A 16,293-nucleotide genomic window follows, 5' to 3' on the forward strand; every position below is an offset into this window, starting at 1 on the left:
AAGCTAAGGTCTAGACTGTATTTTGAAAGCAGTGAGAAATCTCTGGAGGCTCTTAAGTTTGTAATACCCTTTAATTTTCTGTTTTTGCAAAATTAATCTTAGGAAGTGATCCTAAAAATGGGTTGGAAGGAAACCCGGAATCCAACTATTGCAGAAAGCTATTGCAGAAAGCTATTGCAGAAAGCTATTGCAGAAAGCTATTGCAGAGAGCTATTGCAGAAATCTAAGAAATTTTTAATGGACAATGAATACATGCAGTGGCATTTGGGAAGGAAGAGGAAACAAAATTGATATGTATTTTTGCATTAGAATGAAATAAATTGATAATCAAATATATGATTTTCATTAAAGGGAAAGGATGAGTTTTGATAATTTGAGTTGCTTAGCTTGGAAGGCTGCATAGTCTTCTCACCTGATGCAAGTTACACAGAAGAAGGGGTAGGTGTGTGGTGCGGGGGAAGCACGCTGAGTCATTTGTCGTTATGTTTCAGGTACCTGTGAGACACTTGGTTGTAGGCAGCCATTAATGGTGTGTATCTGGGGTTCAGGGGAGAAGACTGAGTTGGATGTGGAAGTAATCTGCATTGAAGTGGATAATTGAAGTGGGTAATTACACTAAGACTGCCCAGAAAGAGCTAGAAAGAGAAGAGGAAAGAAATTAAGAGAAGAGAAGAAAGAAGAGCAAATAGCAGAGATTTTAGCCTTATTTCTTTTCACCAGTCCACAAGGTGAATGAATCTCCCCTGCTGAAAATATGTTTATTTTGCAATTTATTCAGAACAGAACAAATCCCCAGGGACCTTCCTGTACCTCCGCCCGCGCAGGAAACCTAATCTGGTAGGGAGTGGGGCCACAGCCAGGGTGCGAAGCACCGCTGCGGCCTTTGGGCTGCAGTGTGTGTTCAGTATGTTTTAAATAGTTAATAACAGATTTCCTGAACACTTTCCTGGGAAATTCTTATTTAAATCCAAGATCCTGACCTTGTATCTTAAATACTTCCTCAACTGCCTTAGGCTAAATGTGACAACCAAGAAAAATAGCTTCCTATCCATGTTATCTCTTGAACTTCTCTTATGCAGATTATTTTTCATGATAGAAACACAAACTTAATTGTGAAGCATTTTCACAAAGGATCTCTTCTGTCCTGATATCTTTTGCCAAGTAAAGTTATTATATTTCAAAATATGATCAGACATGGACTGAGTAACTACAGCAGAAAACAGACCTGCTTAGAACTGGAAACTAGAATCACTTCTAATGAGGCGTGGGGACAGTGTACTCCAACTGGAAAAACGAGAGGAAGGTATTGAATATAACTTCGAATGTTGGAGGTGTAACAAGGGACCACAATAGTCCAACACGGAATTCAATGTTTGAAGGTACTAACAAGGAATATGATGAAGCCCCCAAAGGTTGGTATATGAAACACATAAGTCGCTAATTTATCTGGAAGTAGCTGGCATAGAAAATTACGGCTGGCTCTTTAAAGGGGCTACTCCTGACAGTGTCTTGGGTTGACTTTGGGACTGATTTAAGCAGCTAAGTTTCTCTAAAACTGGAGATCATTGGTGCGCAATTGTTTCAATCATGTCTGACTCTTTGCGACCCCATGAAAGGTTCCTCTGTCCATGGGATTCTCCAGGCAAGAATATTGGAGTCGATTGCCATGACTTCCTCTAGGGGATCTTCCTGACCCAGGGATCTAATCTGCATCTTCTGCCTTGCAGGCAGATTATTTACTGCTGAGCCACTAGGGAGCCCTTTTTGGTGGGTATCCAAGCAAAATTCTGGATTAAGAGAACAAAATAAGAAAACAATGGCTCAGTCTGAGAAATTAGGGTTTAGGGGAGTGAAATTTTACTGTTTGAGTTCTGTGTTTTCTGCCTTGTGCCTTCCAGGGTTCTTTGATAAGGAAATACCTAACACGCTAGTGTCTGTTCTGTCCCACACTCAGGGCTTTGCTGAGAAGCAGGGCTAATGCTAACATCCATGCTTCTTATGGTCCTCCTGCCTCTCTTTGTCCCCTTTCTTGCCCCACATGTTTCATCCCATGCATGCACACAGCAATGGCCTATTAATTGGCTTTGTCTCTGACTAATCTTACTGATCAATGAAGCCTTATAGGGCAGCTAATAAGAAGGGAAGTTAGAAGTATACTAGGGTAGACATTTTACCTTCTGGGATAAGAAGTAGAAACATGAGAAGAGGTGCACCGATGTTAAATTGTTTTTCAGAAATAGGGATGTGATTTGATAACTGCATAAAGCAGAACTAGCCAGTAGGGTCAGTCAGATTGGCCATGAGCATCACGACACTCATCCTCAAAGGGAGGCTTCAGAGCTACTTGAATATCCCTGACTAGGATCAAGATCCATCTTAAAGACTGTGGCTGAGCTTGAGCGTGTTAAGGAGACAATGTGGAGCAGTTATGACAGTGTATAAACCACCCTGAGTCAAAAGAATAACGTAACTAGACAGGACCTGCAGGTATCTAGAACAGGCATTGTTGGCAAGCATTCTACTTAAACTCATGGTTTACGTTTGCTCCAGACTTCTTGGCACGTACATCAGATTTCCCCTTTTTATGAGGAATTGATTTAGACCAGAGGTCCTCAAACATTCATGTGCATCTCAATGTCTTGGAGAGCTTGTGAAAACATAGATGTCTGGATCTAATTCATAGAGTTTCTGCATTAGTAGATCTGAAGTGAGACCTAAACTATGCATTTTAGGTCCCCAGATGATGTTTGTGCTGTTAGCACAGGGATCGCAACATGAGAGCCACTGAATGCTAAGTCTCTGAGTGCTTCAGGAAATTCTTCAGCCTCAATAATGTCAGAAATGTTTCCACTACCAGAACTTAATGTTGAAATCACAAAAATTAGCTATAGTATATTCTACTCAAATAAAATATTAAAACTTGTTTCTTTAGGACTGATTTGTCTGCTTCATCTCATTGTCATCTCTTCAGAACTGTCACACACACGCACACCCATAAACATATTCACACACTTCCTAGGATCCACATTTGATAAATTACATTATGTTAGAGAGAAATCATGCTTCCTCTATTTTTAAGCATAAAAAGTTTTCCAATGAAAAGGTCCCCTCTTCAAATTGTTGGTTGATCTCCACCTAAGCCAAATTTGTAGGCTTGCTTGCTCAGCTGTATGAGATATTTTATATCTGTATATATCAGAAAGGGAGAAGGATCACATCTCCACCATTTTACCTTATTGGGACAAATGTGACTTAGCTTTGTGGTAAAGTATACTATTTTTAATGAAAGATAATTGGAATTATGTAATCCATATCATTTATTGATCATCAAAATATAATTTTTTGCCATTTGAGAAAGGAAATTTTCATTGTCCATTTTATTATATTCAGTAATAAGAGAGATCATTTGCTGTTGCTTTGGAGTTCTATGACTGTGATCATTTTCATCCGGCTACCTTACAGAAAGAAAGGTTAAATAGCCTCGAGATATATATATATACACACACACACATATATAATTGTACAATACAGTTTTATACATAATTTATGTATATATATAATTGTACAATATAGTTATATATAATGTAATATAAAATATATGTTGCATTATGAAACATTATAAGACAACACATTAGAACTACATTTTTAAATGTACCATTAGTTTATATATTCTATTCAGATTAAATTTAAATAACTAATGAATTATAAAACTGAATACATCTTACTATTTAGAGTTAGATAAAAAACTAAAATGAAAATGGAAAGCCATCAGAATTGGTGATCTTCTGCTTTACTAAGTATGGAGAGACGACACTGGAGACTGACAAGACTGGCAGAAGTTCTCTTTATATAACACATTCTGAATGGACAAATAGGAAGCCCAGTTGATTAAAACCTTATCAACATTAATCATCCATTCAAAAATATCTGCCCCAGAGGTCGAGATCCATGACAGAGACAGGTGCACAATGGATCAACACTAATTATAGTAGTATTAATAGCTAGCATTTACCAAGTGCTTATATGGACAGGAATTTTAAATGCATTATTTCAACTGATTCTTGTACCCTCATCCCTCCTTACCCAACGTGGGAACTGAAGTTTACAGGACTTTCTTGATATTCTAAAGGACAAGAAGCTAGTAAATATTAGAATCAGAGTTTGAAACAATTAGTCTTCAAAGCCTATAAAACGGGAAAAATATTATGTTTTAGAACTGACTTGTCTGTCACTAGATGAACTGATTACAGTTTAAAGCTCATTGTATGAGCATTAATGTCTTAACCACAAAGTCTGTTCAAGCCAGATTTAGTATCATAAGTTAGAATAGAGAATCATATTTACCTATCTGCTTTAGCAAAATAAATTCAAGGCACTTAGAATTATAAAATATGGTTTCTAGAATAATGTTCTGCCTGTACTGTGTTTAATAAGTACTGGAATCAGAGAAGAAAGAGATGAACAGGCTCAGATGCTGTGATTGGACCTAGAAAGGAGATAATACGAAGAATTCTGCTCAGATTATGCAGTCTTTCCAGTGCTCCTAATATGGTGTCTTGTATCTTCCTTGCCTTGAGAATTGCAAGTCTCTTCAGGTCTAACCTTCTTCTCTCTAAAGTAGCCCTTATCCTTATCTGTCCCCTCATAAAGAAATAAATTCTTCTCAACATTTCATATGTATCTAATCTTTATCTTTGCAAATGATGAAAGCAAATCAGACATTGAAAGTATATGGGTTTTTTATTAGTTTTAATGCACAAAACTGTGTAGCACATAAAAGTCTCTCTGTGCCTGTCAAACAAAAGCACTCATCTTTCCTTACAGTGTACATTTCCACAAGTACATGTTTTGTTCCATTTAAGTCAATGATTCTCTATTAATCCCCTATAGCAGGAAATGCAAATACCTTTTTAAGATTCTGTACCTGACCTCAAAGAGTTTACAATATATGGAGCAAGCAGAATGACTCAAGTAGATAAAGAATGATAATAAAAGCCCAAAGCACAATGAGGCATGCAGAAAAGTGTTTTAAGAGAACTCAGAGGAGGAGGGAAGTATATCAAGTCAAAGATTCACAAGCTTTACTTATTATATAAAAATAGATTAATTTTGAAACAAGTTTTGTCAAGAAACTGATATAAAGACAATAAAAGCAATAGTTTAAGAATATGTATTTGTTTTGTTTTCTTTTATTTAAATAAACTAGTTTTTTAAAGTAATCTTAGGTTTATAATGAAATGAATAGTTACAGAGATTTCTCACATGCCCTCTGCCCCTACACGGGCATAGCCTCCCCTATTACCCGCATCACTCCTCAGAATGGTACTTCTCTTTCCAAGATTAATGTGCATTGACACATCACAATCACCAAAAGGTCGCAGTTCACATGATAGGTCATTCTTGTTGTTGCACATTCTATAGGATTGGATAGAAGAATAACAATACATGTTAATCCTTCTACCTTTCATGGATCACAGCCTTGTCGTGGTGAAGGAGCTTGTGTAACTCAATGAAGATATGAGCCATGCTATGCAGGGCCCCTCAAGATGGATAGATCAAAATGAAGAGTTCTGACAAAACATGGTCCACTGGAGGAGGAAATTGCAACCTACTCCAGTATTCTGGCCTAGAGAACCCCATGGACAGTATGAAAATGCCAAAAGATATGACACAGGAAGATAAGCATTGTCCAACAAACTACCAGGGAAGACTGGAGGGCAATTATTAGTAGCTCCTGAAAGAATGAAGCAACTGGGCCAAAGCAGGAATGACACCAGTTGTTGATGCATCTGGTGGTGAAAGTTCATGGCTCAGATCATAAACTCCTTATTGCAAAATTCAGCCTTGAAAGTAGGGACAACAATAACCATTCAGGTACGACAAAAATCAAATCACTTATGGATGTGATGAATAGATTCAAGGGATAATCCGGTAGAGAGTGTATCTAAACAACTGTGGAGGTTCATAACAATATAGGAGGCAGGGACCAAAACCATCCCCAGGAAAAGAAATGCAACAAGGCAAAGTGATTGTCTTAGGAGCCTTTGCAAATAGCTGAGGAAAGAAGAGAAGCAAAAAGCAAGGGACAGAGTGAAAGATATATCCACTGAATTCAGAGTTTCAGAGAATAGCAAGGAGAGATAAGAAGGACTTCTTAAAAGAACAATGCAAAGAATCGAGGAAAGCAATAGACTGGGAGAGACTAGAGATCTTTTCAAAAAAAAAAAAAAAATCAAGTAGACATTTCATGCAAAAGACGGAAATGGTAAGGACCTAACAAAAGAAGAAGAGATTAAGAAGAGGTGGCAAGAAAACACAGAAGAACTTAAGGAAAAAGGTTTCAATGACCCAGATAACCACAATGATGTGGTCACTCACCTAGAGTAAGACATCCTGGAGTATGAAGTCAGGTTGGCCTTAGGAAGCCCTACTATGAAAATGGCTAGCAGAGGTGATGGAATCCCAGCTGAACTCTTTCAGCCAGTTCAGTTCAGTCACTCAGTCATGTCCAACTCTCTGCAACCCCATGAACTGCAGCATGCCAGACCTTCCTATCCATCACCAACTCCCAGAGTTTACTCAAACTCATGTCCATTGAGTCAGTGATACCATTCAACCATCTCATTCTTTGCCCTCCCCTTCTCCTCCTGCCCTCAATCTTTCCCAGCATCAGGGTCTTTTAAAATGAGTCATTTCTTCACATCAGGTGGCCAAAGTTGTGGAGTGTTAACTTCAGCACCGTTCCTTCTAATGAATATTCAGAACTGATTTCCTTTACGATGGACTGGTTGGATGTCCTTGCTGCCCAAGGGACTCAAGAATTTTCTCCAACACCAAAGTTCAAAAGCATAAATTCTTTGGCACGGTCTAGGATAGTCATAACTTTTCTTCCAAGGAGAAAGCTTCTTTTAATATGATGACTGCAGTCACCATCTGCAGTGATTTTGGAGCGCCCAAAATAAAGTCTCTCACTGTTTCCACTTTTTCTCCATCTATTTGCCATGAAGTGATGGGACCAGATGTCATGATCTTAGTTTTCTGAATGTTGAGGTTTAAGCCAACTTTTTCACTCTTCTCTTTGAATTTCATCAAGAGGCTCTTTAGTTCTTCCTCGATTTCTGCCATAAACGTAGTGTCATCTGCATATCTGAGGTTATTGATATTTTTCCCGGCAAACTTGATTCCAACTTGTGCTTCATCCAGCCCAGCATTTCTCATGATGTACTCTGCATATAAGTTAAATAAGCAGGGTGAGAATATACAGCCTTGATGTACTCCTTTGCCTATTTGGAACCAGTCTGTTGTTCCATGTCCATTTCTAACTGTTGCATCCTGGCCTGCATACAGATTTCTCAGAAGGCAGGTCAGGTAGTCTGGTATTCCCATCTCTTGAAGAATTTTCCACAGTGTGTTGTGATGCACACATTCAAAGGCTTTGGCATAGTCAATAAAGCAGAAGTAGATGTTTTTCTGGAACTTTGTTGCTTTTTCGATGATCCAATAGATGCTGGCAATTTGATCTCTGGTTCCTCTGCCTCTTCTAAAACCAGCCTGAACATCTGAAAGTTCACAGTTCACATATTGCTGGAGCCTGGCTTGGAGAATTTTGAGCATTACTTTACTAGCGTGTGAGATGAGTGCAATTGTGCGGTAGTTTGAGCATTCTTTGGCATTCCCTTTCTTTGGGATTGGAATGAAAACTGACCTTTCCAGTCCTGTGGCCACTACTGAGTTTTCCAAATTTGCCAGCATGTTGAGGGCAGCACTTTCACAGCATCATATTTTAGGATTTGAAATGGCTCAACTGGGATTCCATCACCTCCACTAGCTTTGTTCATAGTGATGCTTCCTAATGCCCTCTTGACTTTGCATTCCAGAATGTCTGGCTCTTGGTGATAACCACACCATCATGATTATCTGGGTCATGAAGATCTGTTTTATATAGTTCTTCTGTGTATTCTTGCTACCTCTTAATATCATCTGCTCCTGTTAAGTCCACACGTTTTTTGTCCTTTATTGTGCCCATCTTTGCAAGAATACTTCCCTTGGTATCTCTAATTTTCTTGAAGAGATCTCTAGTCTTCCCCATTCTATTGTTTTCTTCTATTTCTTTGCATTGATCACTGAGGAAGACTTTCTTGTCTCTTCCTGCAATTCTCTTGAATTCTGCATTCAAATGGGTATATCTTTCCTTTTCTCCTTTGCCTTTACCTTCTCTTCTTTTCTCAGCTATTTGTAAGGCCTCCTCATACAGCCATTTTCCTTTTTTGAATTTCTTTTTTTGGCGATGGTCTTGATCACTGCTTCCTATACATTACCATCCTCTGTCCATAGTTCTTCAGGCACTCTGCCTATCAGATCTAATCCCTTGAATCTATTTGTCATTGCCACTGTATACAGGATTTGATTTAGGTCATACCTGAATGGTCTAGTGGTTTTCCCTGCTTTCTTCAGTTTAAGTCTGAATTTTGCAATAAGGAGTTCATGATCTTTGCTGCAGTCACCTCTTGGTCTTGTTTTTTCCTGACTGTATAGAGCTTCTCCATCTTTGGCTGCAAAGAATATAATCAATCTGATTTCAGTATTGACCATCTGGTGATCTCCATGTGTAGAGTCTTCTCTTGTGTTTTCAGAAGAGGGTGTCTGCTATAACCAGTGCATTCTCTCGGCAAAACTCTGTTAGCTTTTGCCCTACTTCATTTTGTGTTCCAAGGCCAAATTTGCCAGTTACTCCTGGTATCTCTTGACTTCCTACTTTTACATTCCAGTCCCCTATAATGAAAAGGACATCTTTTGGGGTGTTAGTTCTAGAAGGTCTTGTAGGTCTTCATAGAACTCTTCAACTTCAGCTTCTTCAGGATTACTGGTCAGGGCACAGACTTGGATTACTGTGATATTGTATGGTTTGCCTTGGAAATAAACAGAGATCATTCTGTCATTTTTGTTATTGCATCCAAGTACTACATTTTGTTGGAGAAGGCAATGGCACCCCACTCCAGTACTCTTGCCTGGAAAATCCCATGGATGGAGGAGCCTGGTAGGCTGTAGTCCATGTGGTCACTAAGAGTCGGACACGACTGAGCGACTTCACTTTCACTTTTCACTTTCATGCATTGGAGAAGGAAATGGAAATCCACTCCAGTGTTCTTGCCTGGAGAATCACAGGGACAGAGGAGCCTGGTAGGAGGCCATCTATGGGGTCGCACAGAGTCGGACACGACTGAAGCGACTTAGCACCAGTAGCAGCAGCAACTGCATTTTGGACTCTTTCGTTGACTATGATGGTTACTTCATTTCTTTTAAGGGATTCTTACCCACAGTAGTAGATATAATGGTCATCTAAGTCACCCATTCCAGTCCATTTTAGTTCGCTGATTCCTAAAATGTCGATGTTCACTTTTGCCATCTCCTGTTTGATCATTTCCAATTTACCTTGATTCATGGACCTGACATTCCAGGTTCCTATGCAATATTTTTCTTCACAGCATCAGATTTTGCTTCCATCACAAGTCATACCCACAGCTGGGTATTGTTTTTACTTTGGATCCATCTCTTCATTCTCTCTGGAGTTATTTCTTCACTGTTCTCAAGTAGAATATTGGGCAACTACCAACCTGGGGAGTTCATCTTTCAGTGTCCCATATTTTTGCCTTTTCATATCACAGAAAGGAATGGCAAACCACTTCAGTATTTTTGCCTTGAGAGCCCCATGAACAGTATGAAAATACATACAGTTGGGTCGTGTTTTTTGATTCACTCTGACAATCTCCATCTTTTTACTGATTCAGTTAAACCATTTATATTCAAATTGGTTATTGATACAGTTGGTTTTAATTTAGCATTTTATATTGCTACATTTTCTCTCATTTATTAGCATATCATTATACTTTTGTGTGTGTGTATGTGTGTGTGTGGTTGCCCTAGAGTTTACAAAATGCATTTATAGCTAATTAGTTCAAATCAACTTTCAAATAACATTGTATCACTTAACATGTAATAACAAATTAATTCTAATTCCTTCTTCTTGTCCTTTGTACCATTGCTTTCTTTCATTTTAAATAAATACAGACATAAACATGTAAATATATGATTGATACATTATTTGTCAGTTCATTTCAGTTCAGTCACTCAGTAGTGTCTGACTCTTTGTGACCCCATGAATCGCAGCACGCCAGGCCTCTCTGTCCCTCACCAACTCCCGGAGTTCACTCAGATTCACGTTCATCGAGTCAGTGATGCCATCCAGCCATCTCATCCTGGGTCGTCCCCTTCTCCTCCTGCCCCCAATCCCTCCCAGCATCAGAGTCGTTTCCAATGAGTCAACTCTTCTCTCATGAGGTGGTCAAAGTACTGGAGCTTCAGCTTTAGCATCATTTTTTCCAAAGAAATCCCAGGGCTGATCTCCTTCAGAATGGACTGGTTAGATCTCCTTGCAGTCCAAGGGACTCTCAAGAGTCTTCTCCAACACCACAGTTCAAAAGCATTAATTCTTTGGCACTCAGATTTCTTCACAGTCCAACTCTCACATCCATACATGACCACTGGAAAAACCATAGCCTTGACTAGACAGACCTTAGTCACAAAGTAATGTCTCTGCTTTTCAATATGCTATTTAGGTTGGTCATAACTTTTTTTCCAAGGAGTAAGCATCTTTTAATTTCATGGCTGCAGTCACTATCTGCACTGATTTTGGAGCCCAAGAATATAAAGTCTGACACTGTTTCCACTGTTTCCCCATCTATTTCCCATGAAGTGATGGGACCGGATGCCATGATCTTCGTTTTCTGAATGTTGAGCTTTAGGCCAACTTTTTCACTCTCCTCTTTCACTTTCATCAAGAGGCTTTTGAGTTCCTCTTCACTTTCTGCCATAAGGGTGGTGTCATCTGCATATCTGAGGTTATTGATATTTCTCCCCGGCAATCTTGATTCCAGCTTGTGTTTCTTCCAGTCCAGCATTTCTCATGATGTACTCTGCATAGAAGTTAAATAAGCAGGGTTACAATATACAGCCTTGACGTGCTCCTTTTCCTATTTGGGACCAGTCTGTTGTTCCATGTCCAGTTCTAACTATTGCTTCCTGACCTGCATACAGATTTCGTACTATTTTGAACAAACTGTTTTCTGTCAGATCAATTAAGAATAAGAAAAATAAATGCTTTTATTATACTTTTGCTTATTCTTTCTTTGATACTCTTCCTTTTTAATGTAGACTGAAGTTTCTGAATTTTTCTTCTCTCTGAAGAGCTTCTTTTAACGTTAGCAAGGTAAGGGCAGGTCTACTGGCAATAAATTCACTCAAGTTTTTTTTGTTTGTTTGTTTGAGAATGTCTTTATTTCTCTTCACTTTTGAAGGGTAATTTCACAGGGAACAAAATTCTAGGTTCACCAGGTTTTTTTCTCTTGTCGACCAAGAAAATTAGTCACAACATGAAAGTAGAGTTATTTTATTTGGTGGGAATCGTAAGGACTCTGAAACCTGGGAGATAGCATCTCACTAACTGAGAAAACTGGTTCAAGGAGGTTGAAGTAGGAATAAGACTATAAACAAATTTTCAACAAAGAGAGCAGGCAGTCTGAACATCAAAGATTATTGTGAGGTAAGAAATAACTAAATATTAAGTTAAAGAATTTAGTGTTCTATCTATGGAAAGATTCAAGCCTCTAGATTCACTGAATTCATGCTTTTCATATGCACCTCAGCTATCTGGGGCAAAATCTTGTTTCCTTGTTCACCTTAAGGAGTGGCAGATATAGCAAATGGTTTCTTTTTGCATTCAGTCCCCACTCTCCAAATCCTCAAACTTCTCAGCAATCACCATAGAGGGTGTGGCATCTGCTGGATTGAAGTTTTGGGAGCCCTCATTCACATTTGGAGGCAAGAAATCACTGATGGCTGTGACACTTCTTGCCAACCAATATGCCAGGAAATATTTCATTTCACACTCTAAACACTCTATTTCAGTCCAATCTCTTCTTACTCTTATAATTTCTGAGGAAAAAATGGATATAATGCTTATCTTTATTCCTCTGTAGATATATTTTCCCCTAGCTTTTTATCAGGAATTTTTCTTTAACTTTAACTTTCCATTGTTTGAAAATAATATGCTGAGGTATTGTTTTATTAGCATTTCTCTTGCTTGATGTTTTCTGAGCTTCCTGGAGCTATGGTTGGATTTCTGACATTAATTTTGGCAAATTTCCAGTAATTGCTGTTTCAAATATTTCTTTTGTTCTTTTGTCTCCTTATTCGCCTTCTGACGTTCTCATTATTCATATGTTATACCTTTTGTGACTTCCCTGGTGGCTCATATGGTAAAGAATCTGCCCGCTATGCTGGAGACCCACGTTCTATTATTGGATCAGGAAGATCCCCTAGAGAAGAAAATGGCAACCCACTCCAGTAGTCTTGCCTGAAGAATTCCATGAACAGCTACCTTTTGTAGTTGTCTCACAGTCTTTGGATATTTTGTCTTTCTTAATAGTCATTAGTTTCTCTCCTTTTCACCTTTCTAGGATTGTATTGATGCTGCTAAGTCACTTCAGTCACGTCCGATTCTGTGTGACCCCATAGACGGCAGCCCACCAGGCTCCCCCGTTCCTGGGATTCTCCAGGCAAGAACACTGGAGTAGGTTGCCATTTCCTTCTCCAATGCATGAAAGTAAAGTCGCTCAGTCGTGTCTGATTCCTAGCGACCCCATGGACTGCAGCCCACCAGGCTCCTCTGTCCATGGGATTTTCCAGGCAAGAGTACTGGAGTGGGTCGCCATTGCCTTCTCCAGGATTCTATGGATAGGTCCTCCATTTCAGAAACACCTTCCTCAGTTGCATCGAGTTTGCCAATAAGCCCATTGGAGACATTCTTTACTTGTCTTACAGTGTTTTTGTTTTTGTTTTATCTCTAGCATTTTTTTCGGTTCTTTTTGAGGATCTCCATCTCCCTATTTCCATTGCCCATATGTTATTGCGTGGTGTGCACTTTATCCATTAGAGCCCTGAGCGTATTAATCACTATTATTTTAAATGCTCAGTCTGATAGGTCCAGCATCCCTGCCATGGTAATGAAGCATCCCTGTCTGGTAATGAAGCTTGTTCAGTTTTTTTCAGACTGTGTTTTTTGCCTTTTGTATGACTTGCAATTTTTTTTTTCTTGATAGAGGACATAATGTACTGGGTAAAAGAAACTGCTATAAATAGGCTTCTAGTAACATGCTGTTAAAGTGCGTTCTATAGTCCTGTTATCAGATCTGAGTGCTTTAGCTAGCCTGTGCCTCTGGACTGTAAACTTCACAAATGCTTTTCAGTTTTTTTTTCTCTCTAATGTGAGACAGGATGGCTAGAATGGGCTGAATTTGGGCAAATCCCTTACCCAAGCTTTTGAAAGTGAAAAGAAAGTGAAAGTGTCAGTCACTCAGTCATGTCTGACTCTTTGAGACCTCATGAACTGTAGTCCACCAGGCTCCTCTGTCCATGGAATCTCCAGAGAGAATACTGGAGTGGGTAGCCATTCCCTTCTCCAGGGAATCTTCCCGACCCAGGCATTGAACTCGGGTCTCCTCCATTGCAGGAGATTTCTTTATCACCTGAGCCACCAGGGAAGCCCACCCAAGTTTTTTGGACTCTGGTGATTCCCCAGGAGGTTAGACTCTGGTGATCATTTTTGCCCTCAGAGCAGCCTTGTTAAGAGAAACAGAGTGCACCTGAGTATTTCAAAATGGTTCCTTTTCCATTCTCCCTGTGGGAATCTGGCTGAGTTCCTCTAGGCAAATCTCCCATTGTTGTCAAGTCCCTTGGGACTGGGTCCCCCTGGAATTTTTCACTCTCACGGGTATCCAGAAGGAGACTCTAGCAAGTCTTTAACTCCAGTTCACGTTTCCTACCTGAGCCTTGATTTCCATGGTGATTTCTGCTTCTGCGTATCTGCTCGAATAAGGTATGGCTCCTGTGTTTATGAGTGTGTGTCTTGAACTTCAGGAGCAGTGGTTTCTGCAGTATCTTCCCCTGTCTTATGGATTCAAGAGAGTTTTTGGCTTTCCTTTTTTTTTTTTTTAATTTGTTCTTTCTTTTTTAAAAAGTCAATTTATTTATTTATTTATTGGAGGCTAATTACGTATGGATGTGAGAGTTGGACAGTGAAGAAAGCTGAGCACCAAAGAATTGATGCTTTTTAACTGTGGTGCTGGAGAAAAATCTTGAAAGTCCCTTGGACTGCAAGGAGATCCAACTAGTCCATCTTACAGGAGATCAGTCCTGGGTGTTCATTGGAAGGACTGATGCTGAAGCTGAAACTCCAATAGTTTGACCACCTCATGCGAAGAGATGACTCATTGGAAAAGACCCTGATGCCAGGAGGGATTGAGGGCAGGAGGAGAGGGGGATGACAGAGGATGAGATGGCTAGATGGCATCACCGACTCGATGGAGATGAGTTTGAGTAAACTCTGAGAATTGGTGATGGACAGGGAGGCCTGGTGTGCTGCAATTCATGGGGTCACAAAGAGTTGGACACGACTGAGCGACTGAACTGAACTGAACAGAGTTACTTTATAATATTGCATTTGTTTTGCCATACATTAACATGAATCCACCAGGTCTGTACATATGATCCCCATCCTGAGCCCCCCTCCTACCTTCCTCCCTATACCATCCCTCTGGGTCATCCCAGTGCACCAGCCCCAAGCATCCTGTATCATGCATCGAACCTGGACTGGCGATCAGTTTCACATATGATATTATGCCATTCTCCCAAACCATCCCACCCTCACCCTCTCCCACAGAGTCCAAAAGACTGTTCTGTACATCTGTGTCTCTTTTGCTGTCTCGCATACAGGGTTATCGTTACTATCTTTCTAAATTCCATATATATGCATTAATATACTGTATTGGTGTTTTTCTTTCTGGCTTACTTCACTATGCATAATAGGCTCCAGTTTCATACACCTCATTAAAACTGATTCAAACGTATTCTTTTCAATGGCTGAGTAATAATCCATTGTGTATATGTACCACAGCTTTCTTATCCATTCATCTGCTGATGGACATCTAGGTTGCTTCCATGTCCTGGCTATTATAAACAGTGCTGCAATGAACATTGGGGTATACGTGTCTCTTTCAATTCTGGTTTCCTCGGTGTGTATGCCCAGCAGTGGGATTGCTGGGTCATATGGTAGTTCTATTTCCATTTTTTAAAAGAATCTCCATACTGTTCTCCATAGCGGCTGTACTAGTTTGCATTCCTACCAACAGTGTAAGAGGGTTCCTTTTTTTCCACTCCCTCTCCAGCATTTATTGCTTGTAGACTTTTGGATCACAGCCATTCTGACTGGTGTGAAATGGTACCTCATTGTGGTTTTGATTTGCATTTCTCTGATAATGAGTGATGTTGAGCATCTTTTCATGTGTTTGTTAGCCATCTGTATGTCTTCTTTGGAGAAATGTCTATTTAGTTCTTTGGCTCATATTTTGATTGGGTCATTTATTTTTCTGGAATTGAGCTGCAGGACTTGCTTGTATATTTTGAGATGAATTCTTTCAGTGGCTTCATTTGCTATTATTTTCTCCCATTCTGAAGGCTGTCTTTTCACCTTGCTTATAGTTTCCTTTGTTGTGCAAAAGCCTTTAATTTTAATTAGATCCCATTTGTTTATTTTTGCTTTTATTTCCAATATTCTGGGAGGTGGATCATAGAGGATCCTGCTGTGATTTATGTCAGAGTGTTTTGCCTATGTTCTCCTCTAGGAGTTTTATAGTTTCTGGCCTTATATTTAGATCTTTAATCCATTTTGAGTTTATTTTTGTGTGTGGTGTTAGAAAGTGATCTAGTTTCATTCTTTTACAAGTCGTTGACCAGTTTTCCCAGCACTGCTTGTTAAAAAGATTGTCTTTTCTCCATTGTATATTCTTACCTTCTTTGTTGAAAATAAGGTGACCATAGGTGCGTGGATTTATCTCTGGGCTTTCTATTTTGTTCCATTTATCTATATTTCTATCTTTGTGCCAGTACCATACTGTCTTGATGACTGTGGCTTTGTAGTAGAGCCTGAAGTCAGGTAGGTTGATTTTTCCAGTTCCATTTTTCTTTCTCAAGATTGCTTTGGCTATTTGAGGTTTTTTGTATTTCCATACAAATTGTGAAATTATTTGATCTATTTCTGTGAAAAATATCGCTGGTATCTTGATAGGGATTGCATTGAATCTATAGATTGCTTTGGGTAGTATACTCATTTTCACTATATTGATTCTTCTGATCCATGAACACGGTATATTTCTCCATCTATTGGTGTCCTGTTTGATT

The sequence above is a fragment of the Budorcas taxicolor genome, chromosome 11 (assembly GCF_023091745.1).
Source record: "Budorcas taxicolor isolate Tak-1 chromosome 11, Takin1.1, whole genome shotgun sequence".
In the NCBI taxonomy this organism is placed as follows: Eukaryota; Metazoa; Chordata; class Mammalia; order Artiodactyla; family Bovidae; genus Budorcas; species Budorcas taxicolor.